The sequence below is a fragment of the Octopus bimaculoides genome, chromosome Z (genome assembly GCF_046866305.1).
Source record: "Octopus bimaculoides isolate indiv1 chromosome Z, ASM4686630v1, whole genome shotgun sequence".
NCBI lineage: Eukaryota > Metazoa > Mollusca > Cephalopoda > Octopoda > Octopodidae > Octopus > Octopus bimaculoides.
Window position 1 is genome coordinate 48,472,631 of NC_142944.1, and position 19,106 is coordinate 48,491,736.

General features: G+C 34.8%; 1 protein-coding gene across 12 annotated transcripts in view; it reads right to left on the reverse strand.

Moving 5' to 3' along the window:
* Window positions 1-14,536: 14,536 nt before the first annotated feature.
* Window positions 14,537-19,106, reverse strand: part of LOC106875156 (uncharacterized) — a 416,143-nt gene continuing 411,573 nt past the window's right edge. For all 12 annotated transcript variants that reach the window (XM_089365264.1, XM_089365262.1, XM_089365259.1 and 9 more), the window contains one exon: window positions 14,537-19,106. This exon is cut by the window's right edge and continues 6,761 nt beyond it. The gene's annotated coding sequence lies outside the window, so the exon portion shown is untranslated.

Below are 19,106 nucleotides of genomic sequence, written 5' to 3' on the forward strand. Positions count from 1 at the left end.
TACGTGTCACCAGCATTGGTCATAACTACGATTTCACTTGGCTTGACGGATACAAACACATAAATATATACATACACATACACATGATGGGCTTCTTTCTTCCATCCAGAAACACCCACTCACAAGGCTCTGATCAGGCTAAAGCCTTGTGAGTGGATATCATAGGCAGAAACTGAAAGCAGCCCACTAGTTTAAAATGATTTGGAATAGACAGAGACATTGTTATCAGCTTCATGTGAATCTTAAAGAGAAGTACCACCAAAAACCTGCTTCAAATGGTCTAATTTATGGTGATTGTGGATTCATAGCATGAAGAACCATAAAATGTCTCTTACTAATGCTCAGCTCAAGAAACCAAGTTGTGGAATCCTTGATGGAAGTGTCCATCATCATCATCATCATCATCATCATCATCATCATCATCATCATCGTTTAACGTCCGTTTTCCCTGCTGGCATGGGTTGGACGATTTGACTGAGCACTGGTGAGCCAGAAACTGCACCAGGCTCAATCTGATCTGGCAAAGTTTCTACAGCTGGATGCCCTTCCTAATGCCAACCACTCAGAATCGCCTGACTGGCCTTTGTGTCACTGGCACGAGGGCCAGCCAGGCAGTTCTGGTAATGACTACGCTCAAAAGGTATTTTTTCATGCTACCTGCATGGGAGCCAGTCTGGTGGCACTGGCAACAACCACGCTCGAATGTTGTTTTTTACATGCCACCGGCACATGTGCCAGTAAGGTGACGCTGGCAACAATCATGCTTGAATGGTGCTTTTCATGTGTCACTGGCACGGGAGCCAATCCATGGCCCTGGCAATGATCACACTTGGATTTGTTTCTCTTAACGTTCCACTGGCACGAGTGCCAATCAGGCGGTACTGTCATCGGCCACACACACACACATATATATGTAAACATTCACACATATATATGTAAACACACACACGCATATATATATATATATATATATATTTCATTGGACACAAAACTCCACTTGCGAAGACCTGTTGAGGCAAGTGAAATCGAAATCGAGTTAAATTCGATGACTGGCACCCATGCCAACATCGTCTCCTTCATTGGACACGAAACTCAGCTTGCGAAGACTTATTGGGGAAAGCGAAAGCAAAATTGTGATGGCACCTGTGCCCAGCATCGCCTTTCTGGCACTTGCGCCTGCGGCATGTGTAAGGACTTTCGAGTGAGATCGTTGCCAGTGCCCCTGGACTGGCTCTTGTGCGGGTGGCACATAAAATACACCATTTTGAGCGCGGCCGTTGCCAGTACTGCCTGACTGGCCTTCGTACGGGTGACACGTAAAAGCACCCACTACACTTTCTGAGTGGTTGGCATTAGGAAGGGCATCCAGCTGTAGAAACTCAGCCAAATCAGATTGGAGCCTGGTGTAGCCATCTGGTTTCACCAGTCCTCAGTCAAATCGTCCAACCCATGCTAGCATGGAAAGCGGACGTTAAACGACGATGATGATGATGATGATACATACATACATATATACACACATGTTTATCTATATGAATATACATATATGTACATGTATGTGTCTGTGCCTCCTTGTCTTGACATTGTGTGGTAGTTGTAAGTGAGTGTCTCTGTAATACAAGTGGTGTCATTCATTTCCAATCTTACATGAAAACATGTCTGGACATGGGGAGATATTACCTTAATTGGAAACAGCTAAAAGTTGGCAACGGAAAGGGTATCTGGCAGTCAAAAATCTACATCAACAAGTTCCATTTGACCCATGCATGGAGAAGTGAACATTGAAATGAAGTTGGTGGTTCATTTGTTTAACTTTTGTGGGGAAGAAAATCTATTCCGTATTTAGTTGATTAAAAGTGACAGTAATTAAAACTTGACTATGATATTGTATTTATTCTGTATGTATTTTGTAGATAATAAAAAGACAACAAAATTTCAATCACACATATGCACACAGAGAGAGAGATTTGGAAAAAGATAGATATTTTGATTCTAAAAAAATATAAATTTGACATGGAAATGATGAGTTCCAGTTTAGTTCAAAATGCTATGTGACTGGAGTTTTTGTAACTTTTATTACGTATAATATCTACATATATATTCTTTTTCTCTTTTATATGTCTCAGCCCTATGGCTAAGGCCATGCTGGAGCACATGTTACAATAAAAGCCACAATTCTTCTTAAATACAGCTTTTTTTTTTATTATAACATGTTTACTCTCTTAGCCGATCAAGTGCTATTCTACAGTTAAGTTTTAATTATTCTTTTATTGCTCTGAAGTAAATGAACATGGAATGTAGACCAATTAAAATGACATTTGAAATAAGGCGGATTTCTAGTTGTTGCTAAATGTTAATTGTAGCGGGTTCATTAATGTATGGTCACATGACCTATTTTGAAGATAATGGTCAGAGGAATTATTTCATTTTTTTTTTTTCATTTTACTTGTTGAGTCTGAAGGAAGGGGTGGGGCAATGCCTGTGACTTAGCAGGCCTTCTGAAACTGATGATTTTGATGCCATCAGTGTACACCATTTAAACCACTGCAGGTTAATACCTGCAGGAAAGACATGCACAAAGAGAAGATTCTACTGGGCCCAATGTTCTGGGAATAAGAACTGGGTATAGGGATCAGTGGGTGACAAGAGACAAGAGAATTTCAGATGCCTCAGTGGAAAAGGTATGGGATTGGCTAACTCCAGAGAACAGAGACCGTTTTAGTGGAGAGACAGCATGTCTATGGATCAGATACTCAGTTCAAGTGAGACTGTTAATAATTCAATGTAAATCAATCAAGTGGTTCTCATTCACCTTAATATATAGAATTATGGCGGTAGCTTAGAACTAAGGCAAAAAAGCAAAAGTACTTGTACTGCAGAAAATTTTTCTGCAAACAATTACTCTTTTATTTTGTTTCAGTCATTTGACTGCAGCCATGCTGGAGCACCGCTTTAAGTCAAGCAAATCGACCCCAGGACTTATTCTTTGTAAGCCTACTATTTATTCTATCGGTCTCTTTTGCCAAACCACTAAGTTACGGGGACGTGAACATACCAGCATCGGTTGTCAAGCGATGTTGGGGGGAGGGACAAACACAGATACACAAACATATACACACACATATATACATATATATATATGCATATATGCATATATAAGAAGGGCTTCTTTCAGTTTCCTTCTACCAAATCCACTCACAAGGCTTTGGTCAGCCCGAGGTTATAGCAGAAGACACTTGCCCAAGGTATCATGCAGTGGGACTGAACCAGAACCATTGTGGTTGGTAAGCAAGCTACTTACCACACAGCCGCTCCTGCACCTATTACTTATTATTTTCAATAAACAATGTATTTTCTGGCATACTCAATAAAATTTGACCAGAATTTGGTGACTGAAACTGTATTAAGAACTTTTGACCCTTGAGTTGCAGGAACTCCTTTGCCATTTGTCTAAAGAAAATTCCACTTAACTAGTGATTGATCCATTGAAAATCTGTAACCAATGATGCTGTTATTTCTGAATATGATGCAAAATACTAAAAAAAGAAAAGTGTATGTGTGTGTGTGAGCATGTTTCTGATTTCTGATGAGATGGATATGTAATGCGATCCCAAGTATCTTTAAGTCATAACAACTATTCATTTATTCATTTATTTGTTTCAGTCATTTGACTGTGGCCATGCTGGAGTACCGCCTTTTTAGTCGAGTAAATTGACCCCAGGACTTATTCTTTGTAAGCCCAGTACTTATTCTATCGGTCTTTTCTTGCCGAACCGCTAAGTTACGGGGACGTAAATACACCAGCATCGGTTGTCAGGTGATGTTGGGGTGGGGGTGACAAACACACAAACACACACATACATATATATATATACACATATATACTACGGGCTTCTTTCAGTTTCCGTCGACCAAATCCACTCACAAGGCTTTGGTCGGCTCAAGGCTATAGTAGAAGACACTTGCTGAAGGTGCCATATAGTGGGACTGAACCCGGAACCATGTGGTTGGTAAGCAAGCTACTTACCACACAGCCACTCCTGCGCCTAATAATATTTACATTATTAGAACTGCTTACAATTCATATTTAATTTTTCTTCTTCCTTTTTCTTTCTATCCTTTTCTCTTGTAGTGGAGTAGGCTGCCATTTTTCGTCTTGCCCGCCACCACAAAAAAAAAAGTTGCCACGCAGTGGGACTGAACCCGGAACCATGTGGTTGGTAAGCAAGCTACTTACCACACAACCACTCCTGCGCCAACTATCAAATATTACTTCCAATAATTTTCAACATAGGCACAAGCCCATATTTGATTATAACATATTTGTTTCACACTCAAATGACACTTCATTTTAACATCTCCTCACAGTGCAAGATTGATAAAATCTAAAGTCAACATCAAGATGGATTTGAATTCAGCATTTAGGAACAAGAGGAAGGTAACTAAATAGTTCAGGCTCTTTCTTTGGATGCTCTATCTGATTCTGTTAATCATCTCATATAAAACAAATTGCCTTATTTACCTAAAAGACCTGTCCTCAAACCTGTCAGTCAGCTATATCCTATTGTAGGGCAAATTCAATCAATTTTATTACCATAAGTAATACCATGCCTTTCTTTCTGTTTGTATGTAAACATATATATATATTGTATATACAAACACATATATACAATATACATAATTGTGTCCAATTATACTATGACACAACAGCATAAGTCTTGCATTTGTAATATGGTTCCCTGATGATAAAATTATATGTATAAACCAGCATCTCTTATTCTTTTGGAATAGAGTGCATATAATTTTTTAAACATGTATAGGAATTAAATGAACTTATTGATTATATGCGTTTTGCTCCATTTATTATTATTCCTTATATCAACTCAAAATACATAACTTTAACATGGAATTTCTACCCCTTAACCAGGTATAATATCCCAGTTTTTGTGTGATTTTTGCTACCCTGGTAACTATTAACATATTTGCATTATCGATGATGATGATGATGATGATGAAGTTTTTCAGCCAAGATAATATTAATATATACATAAATAAATAAATATATTATATATATATATATATATATATATACATACACATATATATAGATATATATATATGATTGACTGCTAAATTCACAAGTTTTTTTTTTATTCTCTCTCTGTTTATTTCTTCATGTTCCTTTCTGTTGAAGAGCATAGGCTCGAAATGCAAACGACTTTTTCTCACATTCCCGAGTGTCAAACTAATACACCTGCTTGTTGTTTATACACCTACCTTTGTCTTTTGTTTTTCAACTATATATATACCCACCTGCCACAAACATACATGCAGATTTATATTAATAATTTTACAAGAACTTTATTTAAAAATAAAAAACTTTTATCATAATATTTAAATATGCTTTTATTTCAAAAATAATAACTTATGTAGAAGATATAATAAAGAAATATAGAATTTGTATATTTTTTTCATCTGGAAAATCCTAAATTCTTACTGAACTGTGCATCTATTCATAGAAACCATTCTGTTTTAGGAGTGGCATCAGACATTATTATTATATATATATTTTTTGCAGGAAAATGGTAAGACACTGGTAAATGTAGAGTTGATGGAAGGAATGGTACATCAGAACAGAACAGAAAACTAATATTTGTTATTCTTGTGAATTGTCTTGATTATATTGATATAATAAACGTTGAACTAAGGTATTAACATAGAAAGTGCATGTGTGTATGGAAGTATATGCATATAGATACATATACATATATATATATATATATATATATATATATATATATATAACAAAAGATGGGACAAGAATGTAACAGGCAACAACAAAGCATTTGGACAGTTTGACGATACAAAAAAGGACAGGAAAAAACAAGGACGGGTCATTCAGAGTTTTCTATCTTCAGTCAAGTTCTAGATTTTCTCAGCAGTTTCAGTCGGTTATACTCAAGACTGCTCCAATCTGGCCAGCCCCAAGAAAATCTAAGCTAAGAGCACTAGATTTCTTGGAAGAAAGCAAGTGAATGTATAGGAAAACAAGGATGAAAAAAACGGAGAAATGGTACACAAATACAAATACAGACAACAGATGTCTTTCGACTAAGGACGAATTAAATTAAACTGGCGTGTGTGGAAGTGAAGCCTTATGGCAGGGACATAAGAGATGACAGGCATGGGAAGGAACATAAGAGATGCTACACAGATGGTAGTCGAAACAAGAAAGAAAAGTCAGGTTTGGCAGAAGACCAGTTACGTGGAAGGAGAAGAGAGAGGTAAAGGCAGAGGGATAGAAGAATTAGGGGGGACGAGAAAAAGAGAGAAAGAGAAAGGTAAAGGAGAGAGTGAGGTAAAAGAGGAGGGAAAGTGAGAATGAAGGAATGGAAGACAAGAAATGTGAGAGAGGGGGAGTGAGAAAAAGAAAAGTGGAAAGAATGAAATACGTGTGAAGGGGCTGAAAGAAAGAATAAGAGAGTCGTACAGAATTTATATATATATATATATATATATATATATATATATATATATATATATATATATATATATATATATATATAAATATATACATATATATGTACTTAGATATAAGAGACCAAAAGTGTACATACACCACTATATGTATATATAAAAAGGAAAACAAAAAATGGAACAAGAATGCATCAGGTGACAACAAAACATCCAGACAGACAATACAAAAAAGGGCAGGAAAAAACAAGCATGGGTCATTCGGAGCTTTCTTCAATTGAGTAATATATATATATATATATATGTATATTATACACACACACATTTGTATGCATATATATATCAAAGATGATAGAGAGAAGATTTAGGTGTTATTTATTCACCATTACACTTGTTTTGTTTGCTAATAGGAGTTACAAGATTGTATATGTAGGAGAAGGATGTAAGATATCTCCTATAAGAAATTCTTTAGATAAAGAATCAAATAATTATTGATTCTTTGAAGAATTTCTAATAGGAAGTATCTTACAAGTTTATCTAACATGTACAAATTTTGTAACTCCTATTAGCAAATGAAACAAATGTAATGGTGAAAAAATAATATCAAAAATACTTTTTTTCCCAATCTCCAGTTTTGATATGTAATTACTCTGGAAGAAATATCTTCCTGTATTTTTCAACCCTTATGCATATCTCAAACAAATATATCATCTACATACAACTTTGGAGTGCTTCAAGATGTGCTTCAAGAGTACACAGCTGGGATCATGTTGAATCCTACACACCTTTTTCTCTCTGATTTTTCTTTTTTCCCTTTCAACCCTTTCCGTTGAACAGTGTATGCTCAAAACGTTAAAAACTGTTCCAGTCTTCCTGAGCATCAAACTAATACACCTGCTTGTTGTTTCCTCACCTGCCTTCGTCTTTTGTTTTCTGTACATTTGAACCATATAAGAAAACTCTCTTATTTCTGATACATTCTATTCTTCTCTACAATTTTTTTTTTATGCGCCCTTTTTTAAAGCCTAGCCAGGCTCATGGGCCCAGTTTCTCGGTTTCTATGACGTATGTGTTCCCCCAGCTGGACGGGACGCCACTCCATTGCAGCGTTACTCAAGAAGCAGGAAGAAACAGTGAGAGAAAGTTGGGGCAAAAGAGTACAACAGGGGTCACCACCACCCCCTGCCAGAGCCTCGTGGAGCTTTAGGTGTTTTCACTCAATAAACACACACAACGCCCAGGCTGGGAATTGAAACCGCGATCCTCTGACTGCGAGTCCACTGCCCTAACCACTGGGCTATTGTGCCTCCTCTCTACAATTATGTTTAGATATATAAATTCCATGCTCTAAACTGATACCAATTGTCTGTTCTTCCTTTTTTTGTTTACTGTACATATACACACATACATTATATATATATGGTATGGTGGTTGTCTACTCCTTAAACAGAGTTTAACCACCTCCTGCACCTACACCTTAGCCCTTTCATGGCGTCTGATGTGGCTTTTTAAACCAGACAGTGTTTTGAAAAAACACCCACACAGATTGCACCTCTGATTTGCACTACCAATACCTGCAAGTAAGTTCTGCTCATTGTGGATCCTAACATGTCTTTTAAGACCCCCATTGGATTTGCAAACCCTCTGGCACACACCACATTCAAACGTGTGCACAGACATATAATCAGAATAGCTGGATGAGGTTTGTTTTCCATGGGTTCGCAGGTGAGATTTGAGGCCAGCCAAGGACAGACATGGTCTGTCACAGACTGTGCACACAAAAAGGTCCTTGTCATTCATATATAAATATATACATACATCTTTATTTCATATATATATATATATATACACACACATATACACTTTTGTTTCATTTATAGGTATATTTTAAATTCACTTTTATATATGTGAGGAGATACCAAAAAGTAATTGGAAATGTTCTCTGTGGAACAAGCCCATTGCAGTTCAGGTTTCTTCCAAGAGAAGCCACTTCACGAGCGGCATCATTGCGCGAAGTCGTACAGCCACGTGGTGCGTCTTTGTTTTGCAGGGCTTCACCCATTCGTTGATTTTTGTGATGGCTGAAATGAAGGAACAGTGTGCTTCTGTGAAATTCTGTTTTCTGCTGGTGGGGAAAAAGAGCAGCCTAAACAGTTGTCATGCTTCAAACAGCCTATGAGGGTTTGCACACTTTAAGAATGGTCACTTGTTGCTTGGAAACCAACTTCGTTCAGGACAACTGTCGATCTCCTGGATGAATGAAAACATGAAAATTCATGAACTGATGTTGGAGGACCGTCACTGAACAACTGCCAAACTTTTTGATATGTCTGGTGTGTCTTGAAGCTTCTGCCAATGAAGTTTGAGCGAGGAATTGTGAATAAAAGGAGTTGCAGCAAAATTTGTGCCTCACTTTCTCAAAGATCAAAAGCAGTCACAACTGAATGTGTGTTGTGAACAGAAAGAACAGCTGAAAGTTGATTTGGGCCTTTTTTTCGAAGGTCATCTCTGGTGATGAAAGCTGGTGCTACAGAATTTGTGGAGGAGGTGAAGTAAAAACCAACGGAGGCATTAAAAGGCATTGCTTCACAAGAGTTCCAGGACTGCTTCAAATAATGGAAAGCATGCCTGGACCAATGAATTGCTTCAAATGGAGAATACTTTGAAGGCAACAAAAGTGTAAACATGTAAAACTAAGCGAATAAAATACTATTGCAAAATTCCGGTTTGTTTTAGGTACACCCTCATATATATATATATATATATATATATATGCATGGATGTATGCAAGTTTGGTCCAGTGGATGAGAAATTCACTACCCAGTATGGTTTGAGCTCTCTGCATAGGATGTTAGGTGTGTATTATCTGGTATGCACAATAACATTTGAGCAGAATTTGGTGATCGAAACTATAATAAGAATGTTTGACATTTAAGTTGCAGGCAATCTTTGCCATTCGTGTAAAGAAAATTCCACTGAACCAGTGATTGATCCATTGGAGATCTGTAACCAATGATGCTGTTATTTCTGAATATGATGCAAAATACTAAAAAAAAAAAAAAAAAAAAAAAAAAAAAAAAAAAAAAAAAAGAAATAAGTGTATGTGTGTGTGAGCATGTTCCTGATTTCTGATGAGATGGAAGTGTCCCATGATCCAAGTATCATTAAATCATTTGGTGCTGAGTCAAGCTGTTATCAAATGTAAACCCAACTCCTACTATAAGTATTGAGTGTCACATTCTTTCATTTGTCTTCCCACATGTGTGTGTGTATATGCATTTGGTGTACATTAAGATGTAGAACTACTGCTGTATGAGTTCATGTAGATTATCACTATCCAGTCAGCTTCCTATATAGTAGTTAGCTGGCCACTGTACTAAGCAGTACTACTAGTTATGGTATATGTAATCATAACTAGTACACACACATATATACATATATTGACAGCTGTCCATCACAGGTCAGCATTAGCTTTTCTGTCTGCTGCAGCAAATCAAGAGCAGCCCCGACATGTGAGTCTGCTAGAGATGATTTCTGAAACATTCATCCAGCATTCGCCATGATAGATCGCTGACCACTACACACATTTTTTCTCTCCTTGTTCCTTTCTGCCGAAGAGCGTAGGCTCGAAACGTTAAAGACTTTTTCAATTCCCAAGCATTATGCTAATACATCTGTTTGTTTTCTACACCACCTGTCTTCGTCTGTTGTTTTGTTTTTGTGAATACTCCCTTTCTTTCTGATGTAATCTTGGGACTGAAAATGTTTGTGGCTGAAGATAGCTTTAAACCATCCTTTATATCAACAATATACACTGATGTAATGACAGTTTGTGTATAAAGCTTGAAACACGTGTACCACGATATCCTTTGTGTTCTGTTTTCAGTTTACATTTAATATATTTATATATATATATAAAGTTGATAATGCTGTATATATGTGTTCACTTTGTAACACAATCTCAATTGGATCTTATTAAGGCATCTTCTTTTACAACCTTTGGTTTCACCAATACCTCGTCTATGGAATTTGTTTGGGGGGGGGGGGGGGGTAAAAACTGTGCAAATGCTGATCATAAACACACACACAACAGGATTCATATAGTACATCATCAACATTGTTTTATCTCAATTTTCCTCAAGTCTGCATGGCTTGGATACTATCTCAGTCTCAAGCTTTTACTTGTTCCCAAGCAACTTAATATTTCCCCCATAATCAGATATCTTTTCATGAAAGATTGGAAAGAAATGAAACCACCTGTATGAGGGTCACCCTTGTAAACAAGTAATGTTAAGACAGAGAGACACACACATACATTGAACAAGCTTCTTTTGGTTTCATTCCACCAAATTCACTCACAGTGGATATTGGTTTGTCCAAGGTAATAATAGACAAAACTCACTCAAGATGACATATAGTGAGACTGTGTCCAAGATATATGGAAGTCTATCTATGTATCTATCTATCTTTATATATAGGTGTCTGTATCTGCTTCCACAGTGAAAGGTCTTATCATGTTAACATACACTCAAACATGTCAACTATGACTTTATACAGATTCATATTAATCAATGCTGTTTCATGTGATGTCATTTATTTAAATGTAGCTTACCCAAGCTCTGCAAATGTCAACAAATGTACTATAAGTTGTTCTAATACACGAATGAATTTATTTTCATTGAGCTGTGAACGACAGATTTGGTGTTTGTAACTGATGACAAAAAAGTGAAGGTGAGTAGCAACGATTTATAAAAAATATACTCTGTAATAAAAAAAATTAAAAAAAGTAGTTGGCATTGGGAAGGGCGTCCGGCTGTGGAATCCATGCCAAATCAGACATTACAGCTTAGTGCAGCCCTGTGACTCAGAAGTTTCTGTCAAACCTTTCATAAAAAAGGATGTTTAATGATGTGATGGAAAACAAGATCAGTAAAGAGCATATGGACTCAATAAAGTTTTATCCCAAAGCATGTACAATGCACATGAACTCGTGTGTTTGTAAGTTGTTAATGGTAGGTTCACATCTCATCTAAATGATGCGTGAAAAAAATAAGTGATCTTTATTTGCACAGCTTAAAAGTTGGTGGGAGAAACTGGTATAGGTAGCAACATACCATCATACTATGATGGGAAGCTATGATTCAGGTCAAACATCTAGTAGGATGTTGCACATCCTGGGCTATATACTAGATGAGATGGTAATATGGAGACTGGGAATCCCTTCAGCCAAATTTGGCAGTCTTTTGCTTTCTTATACAACCTCAACTATCTTGATTTTATCTTGCCACTAGTAATATTATTGTAGGCATAAGAGAGTGAGTCTGATGTGTGTGTGTGTGTGGGTGTGTGTGCATGCAGCTTTATCCTGAAAAAAAAAAGAAAAGAAAAATCTTGTAGTAGTTTAGCATTTGTCACTAGTAATCACTTGGTCATTAGATTTGGTGGATGTACACACCCACACCCACATATATATATAAAAATGTTTGAAGAGTTGTCAATATTGCCAAACTGGTTATATGCCACATCCAAGAACAGACTGCTCAACAAAGAAAGTATAACTTCTTAATTCCTCTGGTAGTGTGTGTGCTTTTTGTCCGACTTATAGACAACTAGTTGATAATATATACATACATTTATATATATATATATATATATACATGTATAAGGGATGACCACTAGGTGGACATCCAATATGTTAGAAAGAGGTCATCAATGACCTAACCACAAGAAAAATAATGGTTGGGTTGTCGATGACCTCTTTCTAGCATATTGGATGTCCACCTAGTGGTCATCCCTTATACACATGTAACACAATTTTTTCTGAATTTTCAAATTTTTTTTATATGCTAGGCCACTTGGTTTTAAATTGAATTAATATTCAATTTATCACCCTATCTATATAAATAATAATTTAAATAGTTATGTTCTCCAGCCGGCAACATATACTGCAGTGAATTATTCTTTGCAGAACTGTTTCCGGAATTTTGTGTGCCGGGGCTGAGGCAACTTGAAAAATAGCCCCAATGTAATCGATAGAACTATATGCAAATCTTATTTCATGAAGACAATTCGTGTATAGTTCTGCAAATTATATTGATTCTAGAACGTCTATGCTGATGAGATCACGGATGTTGTTACGTAAGTAAAATGTTAATGTTCGAAACTGCAGCAGTCCATAGATAATTCTTTATTCTGTATATTTCTCATTTTGTCCTGTTCTGGTGTTTTGCGAAATTTTTCTGGAGAACATTATTTTTCTTTGTGGTTGGGTCGTTGATGACCTCTTTCTAGCATATTGGATGTCCACCTAGTGGTCATCCATTATACACATGTAATACAATTTTTTTTATGAATTTACAGATTTTTTTTTATATGCTAGGCCACTTGGTTCTAAATTGAATTAATATTCAATTTATCACCCTATCTATCTATCTATCTATCTATCTATATATCTATATATCTATATATATATAAATTCTTCATAGCCATAGTGATACTAATAATGTGGGGTTAGAACTCAGTATAAACATGCTTCAGAATAAAGCATCAGTTGAGTAGAGAGAAGTAATAAGAAATTAAAATGAGAAAGTAATAAGAAATTGTAAAGAGATTCATTGACTTACCAATGTTTCTGCTATAAGATGCAATGCACTCATTATTGAAGCTGTAGGGTGATACACAAGCTCTCAACTATGAGTGCATTGCATCTTATAGCAGGATCAACTGTAAGCTAATTGAGTTCATGGCATAATTTCTTATTCACTTGTCAATTTAATTTCTTTATACTGACATACATCATCATCGTCATCGTCGTTTAACGTCTGCTTTCTATGCTGGCATGGGTTGGACGGTTTGACTGAGGACTGGTGAGTCAGAAGGTTGCACCAGGCACCAATCTGATCTTGTAAGTGCAAGCATGGTTATGTGCTTAAGATGCTCTCTTTGCAACCATGAAGTGTTGGGTTCAGTCTCATGGCATGGCACCATGGGAAAGCGTCTTCATTTATAGCCACAGACTCACCAAGTCCTGTTTGGTGAATTTGGTAGATTGAAACTGTGTGGAAGTCCATTGAATATATATGTGTGTGTTGAGTGAGTTTTATCTTGTCCTCCCCATCACTGCTTAACAAGTGATGTTCGTTTGTTTAAATCCCCATAACTTAGCTATTCAGCAAACGAGATCAATAGAATAAGTACCAGACTTAAGTACTAGGGTCAATTTGTTCAATTAAAACCTTTCAAGTTAGTACCCCAACATGGTCATAGTCCAATAAGTGAATCAAGTAAAAGATTAAAGATACACACACACATATATATGGAGATGAACACCATTCCTCCAAGTGATCGGCTTGAAAAATTAAGATATTTTTCTGAACATAAAACCAATGGTAGCCTTAATACACAAATAAAGAAATTTTATCCACCAATGCAGTGTTGAGCACTCATTCTTGTCATTTGACATTTATGTTATTCCATATATATATATATTTGAAAATTGGTTATGAAACACGTGTAGTCATTTTATTATCTTGATCTTATATTTACTTTGTATTATATTATACTTATTTATTGTACTTTTAATTATAAATTTTTTCTATATGTGACTGGATTTTCATCGATGAGTTCATAGACCTTGGTTCTTTTCCCTAATACTATATATTAATATATATATATATATATATAGAGAGAGAGAGAATGAGAAAACCCCTATCAGCTTCATGAATCTTGTTTCTCTGATCCTCTGCATCATGCACCAAACTTGGTATCTGCAACTAACACTATCATCTCAGGTGTACCCTAGGGGTGCTTTGTCATCAATACTCTTCTTTTTCTGTGTGCATGTGCATGCAAATATATATTTAAACAGACACACACACACGCATACAGACACGCACGCACGCACGCACGCACGCACGCACACACACACACACAAGGAATGCTCAGTTGTTAGGTAATTAACGAGGATGCTTTCTTTTCTTTTGCTTTGAAAATGAGAATTTAGCTGAAACAAGGTGTTAAGGTTAAAAATAGTATAAAATTAATTAACTGATAACCAACAAAGAACAGGTTCCTGATGAGGTCACATCGCATTTTATAGATTTATCTTTCTCAACAAGATAGCATGTTTGAAATTGAAAATATTTGTTTTAAACAAAATAATAATAATAAAGAAGAATAATGTTTCTTTTTGTTTGTTTTTTTTTCTTTTTACTATAACATTTTCCTTATAAGCTTTGGCAAATTATTTCAAGTTTTCGTGATAAAGATATTTACTAAGAGTGCTTCAAAAAGCTTTCTTCAGTACAATTTCAATCTTACAAAAATGAGAAACATAGAAATTTATTTATGCTCTTCATTTTTTTTTTTTATTATTTCAAGAAGAGAGAGAGAAAAAAAAAACAATAACAAAAAGTAAAAACAATAACAAAAAAAAAATAATGATAACCTTTTCCACTGGAAATGAAGTTAAGAGTTCCAATACATATGGAACTATTAAACCGAAATAAAATATTACTTTTTAGACAAAGAAAGGAATGGGAGAATATATAAAAAAATTAACTAATATGGATTTTGGTAGAAGAGTGCCAATGGCACACTGTTACGGTAGTTTTCTTTTTTCTTCCATTGTTTTTGTTCAGAACTGATCCTTAAAACAGGAATAATACAGTTTTAGATGTCAATTATCCAAAATATTATTTTGTTTCATATTGTTTTTTTTTCTTTAATTTTCATATTTTTATTTTCATTAACTGGAGGAGTTCAAAGATTGTCAAGGATGGTTTTGTGTATATGTATATATGTGTGTGTGTGTGTGTATGTGTGTGTATTTTGGTGTGGGTGTGTGTGTGTGTGTATATACACACACACACATAAACATTAAAATAAGGTGTACAGAAACAAAAAAAAAAGAGCATTCAATAAAATAGTAGAGGGAAATATATATATATATATATTTGTAATTAATAGAGTTCATTAGAGATAATGCTTTGTAACTTCAAGTTTCATGGTAGATAAAAAATATCAAGTGACAAAACTCAACCAGTATCTATCTATCTATATATATACATATATATATACACATACATACATATTTAAGTGTATTGTCAGAGTGAGAGTTTCTGGTATCTGGTGTCTTAAGAAAGTTTCCAGGGTATAACCTATCGTAAAACCAAAACTTTGTGAGTAGATTTGGTAAGCAGAAACTGAAAGAAGCCTATAAAGTGTGTGTGAGTGTGTGTATCCCCCACCACTGCTGGTGCATTTATGTTTCTGTAACTTAGCAGTTCACTAAAAATGACTGCCACAATAAGTACTGGGCTTAGAAAACAATCATAAGTACTGGGGGTGATTTGCTTAACTAAAATTCAAGGTGATGCCCCAGCATGGCCACAGCCCAATGACAAAAAACAAGTAAAAAATAAAAAAGATAATAATGTATATAAAATATGAATGGAGGATGGAGAAATAAGAAGGTATGGAATAAATATACAAAGTTAAAAAGTTAGAAATGTTACATTTTCAATTTTGACTTCTAATATTTTATTTCATATAATTAGATCCCAATTAGTTCCAGTAATACTTCATGTACCTTTTTTGTTCTTTACCTTGTCTATATTCTTAAAGACTTTCAACTATATTCTTAACCAACCAAAAGAAATAACTCCCATACAGTATTAACATATAATGCTTTATGCCCCTTGTGTGTTGGCACTCTGTCGCTTACGACGTCGAGGGTTCCAGTTGATACGATCAATGGAACAGCCTGCTCGTGAAATTAACGTGCAAGTGGCTGAGCACTCCACAGACACGTGTACCCTTAACGTAGTTCTCGGGGGATATTCAGTGTGACACAGAGTGTGACAAGGCTGACCCTTTGAATTACAGGCACAACAGAAACAGGAAGTAAGAGTGAGAGAAAGTTGTGGTGAAAGAGTACAGCAGGGTTCACCACCATCCCCTGCCGGAGCCTCGTGGAGCTTTAGGTGTTTTCGCTCAATAAACACTCACAACGCCCGGTCTGGGAATCAAAACCGCGATCCTATGACCGCGAGTCCGCTGCCCTAACCACTGGGCCATTGCGCCTCCACATTTATGCCCCTTACAACCTTTTATTTTCAACTCAAGATGCAACAATACACGAAGTTCCACATACGCGCAGCATATATAAGACATGGATAGTTTAGTAACTGGTTGAGTCTTGTCTGATGATTGCTTATCATCATTAGCTAACAACAAATACTTGACGTCATGATGTATTATCCCAAATGGACTATAAGTGTGTAGGTGCGTACGTGTGTGTTTGTGTGTGTGAGAGTTAGAAAGTTGATTAATTCCATTATCTTGGTAGAGAAAATAGAGAAGTAACTTAAAGAAGCATTATTATAATAATTCAAACATGAAGAACAAACAAAAACGAATAAAAAAACAAAACAAATGAACACACATATGAATATATATATATATATATATATATATATATATATATATATATACATATATATATATATATATATATATATATATATATATATATATATATAAAAGTGGTATCCTATGCATTTTAAAAACTGCATCTAGCATCTGCTCTTAACACAGGGACCAGCTTCTGGAATGCTGGAATATTAACACTTCTTCATTAAATTCCAGTAGTGTCATCAAATGTTAATTATTAATTATGAAACTAACCATAACTTGTGATAAAAATATTTTTTTAAAAAAGACTTTTTTTTTTATTATTTAAGAAAAAAAAAAAAAGAAAGAAGAAAAACCCAATTTTAAATCAAAGTTCTTTTGACTGGCTACTATTTGATATTGTGTTTAAAGCGCCAAAATATAGCCAAATGTAAATATTCATGATAGCTTTTCTAAAAATAGGAAGTTCCTTTACTATTTTTCCCCAAATATATTTTCTTCTGAACTTTTTCTATTGTTTTCTTTCTTTTCTTCGATTCTTTGTTTCTTCAGAATCATTATTTGTCTTTATCTTTCTTTTCGATAGACAAACAATACACATATATATACATATATTATACATTTATTCAACCAGTATATACATATATATATATATATATATATATATATATATATAAAGAATATTTTTCTTCTTTCTTGTGTTTTCCTCTGAATACCAGACAATGAGTGTATATATATCAACTCTACAATCATCTGAATTTCGGGAGAATTCTGTGAAGGTGCGATGATAATAATAATAATAATAATTAATAATAATAATAATAATAATAATAATAATAATAATAATAAAATGATGAGCAGGAAGTTAATTCAAAATGAAATATTGTCAAAAAAAAAAAAAAAAAAATTTAAAATACAGTTAAATAATAAATTTCTCTCTTAGCTTTTGTGATTGAAGCTTAAAGAGAAAGAAAAAATAGGAGTAGAGAAGAATGAGATGAATGTTGGTAGGGGCAAGGAGGATTTATCGTTGAAAATATCTTCAGATGAAGGTGGTTGGTGGAGAGGTTCGGGTATTGGAAAAAGAAAAATAAAATAGAGAGATTTTGGCAAATATTGGGCAAAGATAAAGATTTCATTTAATTTTTCTTTTCATTTTTCATTTATATATTTTATTTTTTTTTCCATGGAGATGGGAGGAATTTGTCCATTATATACATAAAATATCCACACCTGCCATGCATATATATACATATCAACATATAGTATCCTGGTTACATAGTTTACGAACAGGACTATCAATGCTCCTACTGCATATATATATATATATATATATATATATATATAATATAAATATATGCATATATACATACATATATGTACATACCTACATATATATGTATATATACATGCATATATGAGTACAAGACATGAAAAAAATGTAGACAGAATGAGAAACGAGAACATAAAAAATAAAAACATAGAAAACGAACTTTTTTTTTTGAACAACAAAAAAGCAAACAAACAGAGCAACATAAAGAACATTCGCTTCATCAGTTGTCTCCTGTTTTATCTACTCTGCGTTTCGAAGATAAGGACGTAAGATGCGACTTCGTTAAAACAGTCCTTTCCGTAAAGCAAATTAAATAAAATTTGGGATTTTCTGTGAAGGGTGAAAGTGGTAACAACAAACAGGACAGTGAGAACAAAACAGTAAAAACAAACAGTAAGGGCTGTTAAGCCAAGACGATGTGAAGTGGTGAACGCTGGAAAAATGAGCTTTGAGAAGAGACAGATAAAAGCACGTCTTTTCTTTAGGAAGGAAGCGGAAGAAAGAATGGCCGTTGGTCACGTGTGAGCAACGAGAGAGTCCAGGAGGAGGAGTGAGAGAGAAGACGGTGAAGGTGAGAGGTGAAAAATAGGGAAAGGGTGGGAGAGAAAAACAGAAAGGAAGAAGAACAAGAGAGAGAGATAGACAGAAAAGAGATAGAATAAGTGTGCGCATCGTAATTATTAAGATAAAACTTATTTGGAAAAGGATGCATGGCGTTCGATCATATAATAATATAAATAATATATAAATATATGCATATATACATACATACATATACGAACATACCTACATATATATGTATATATACATGCATACATGGGTACAGGACATCAAAAAAAAAACAGAAAACAAACTTTTTTTTGAACAACGAAAAAAACAAACAGAG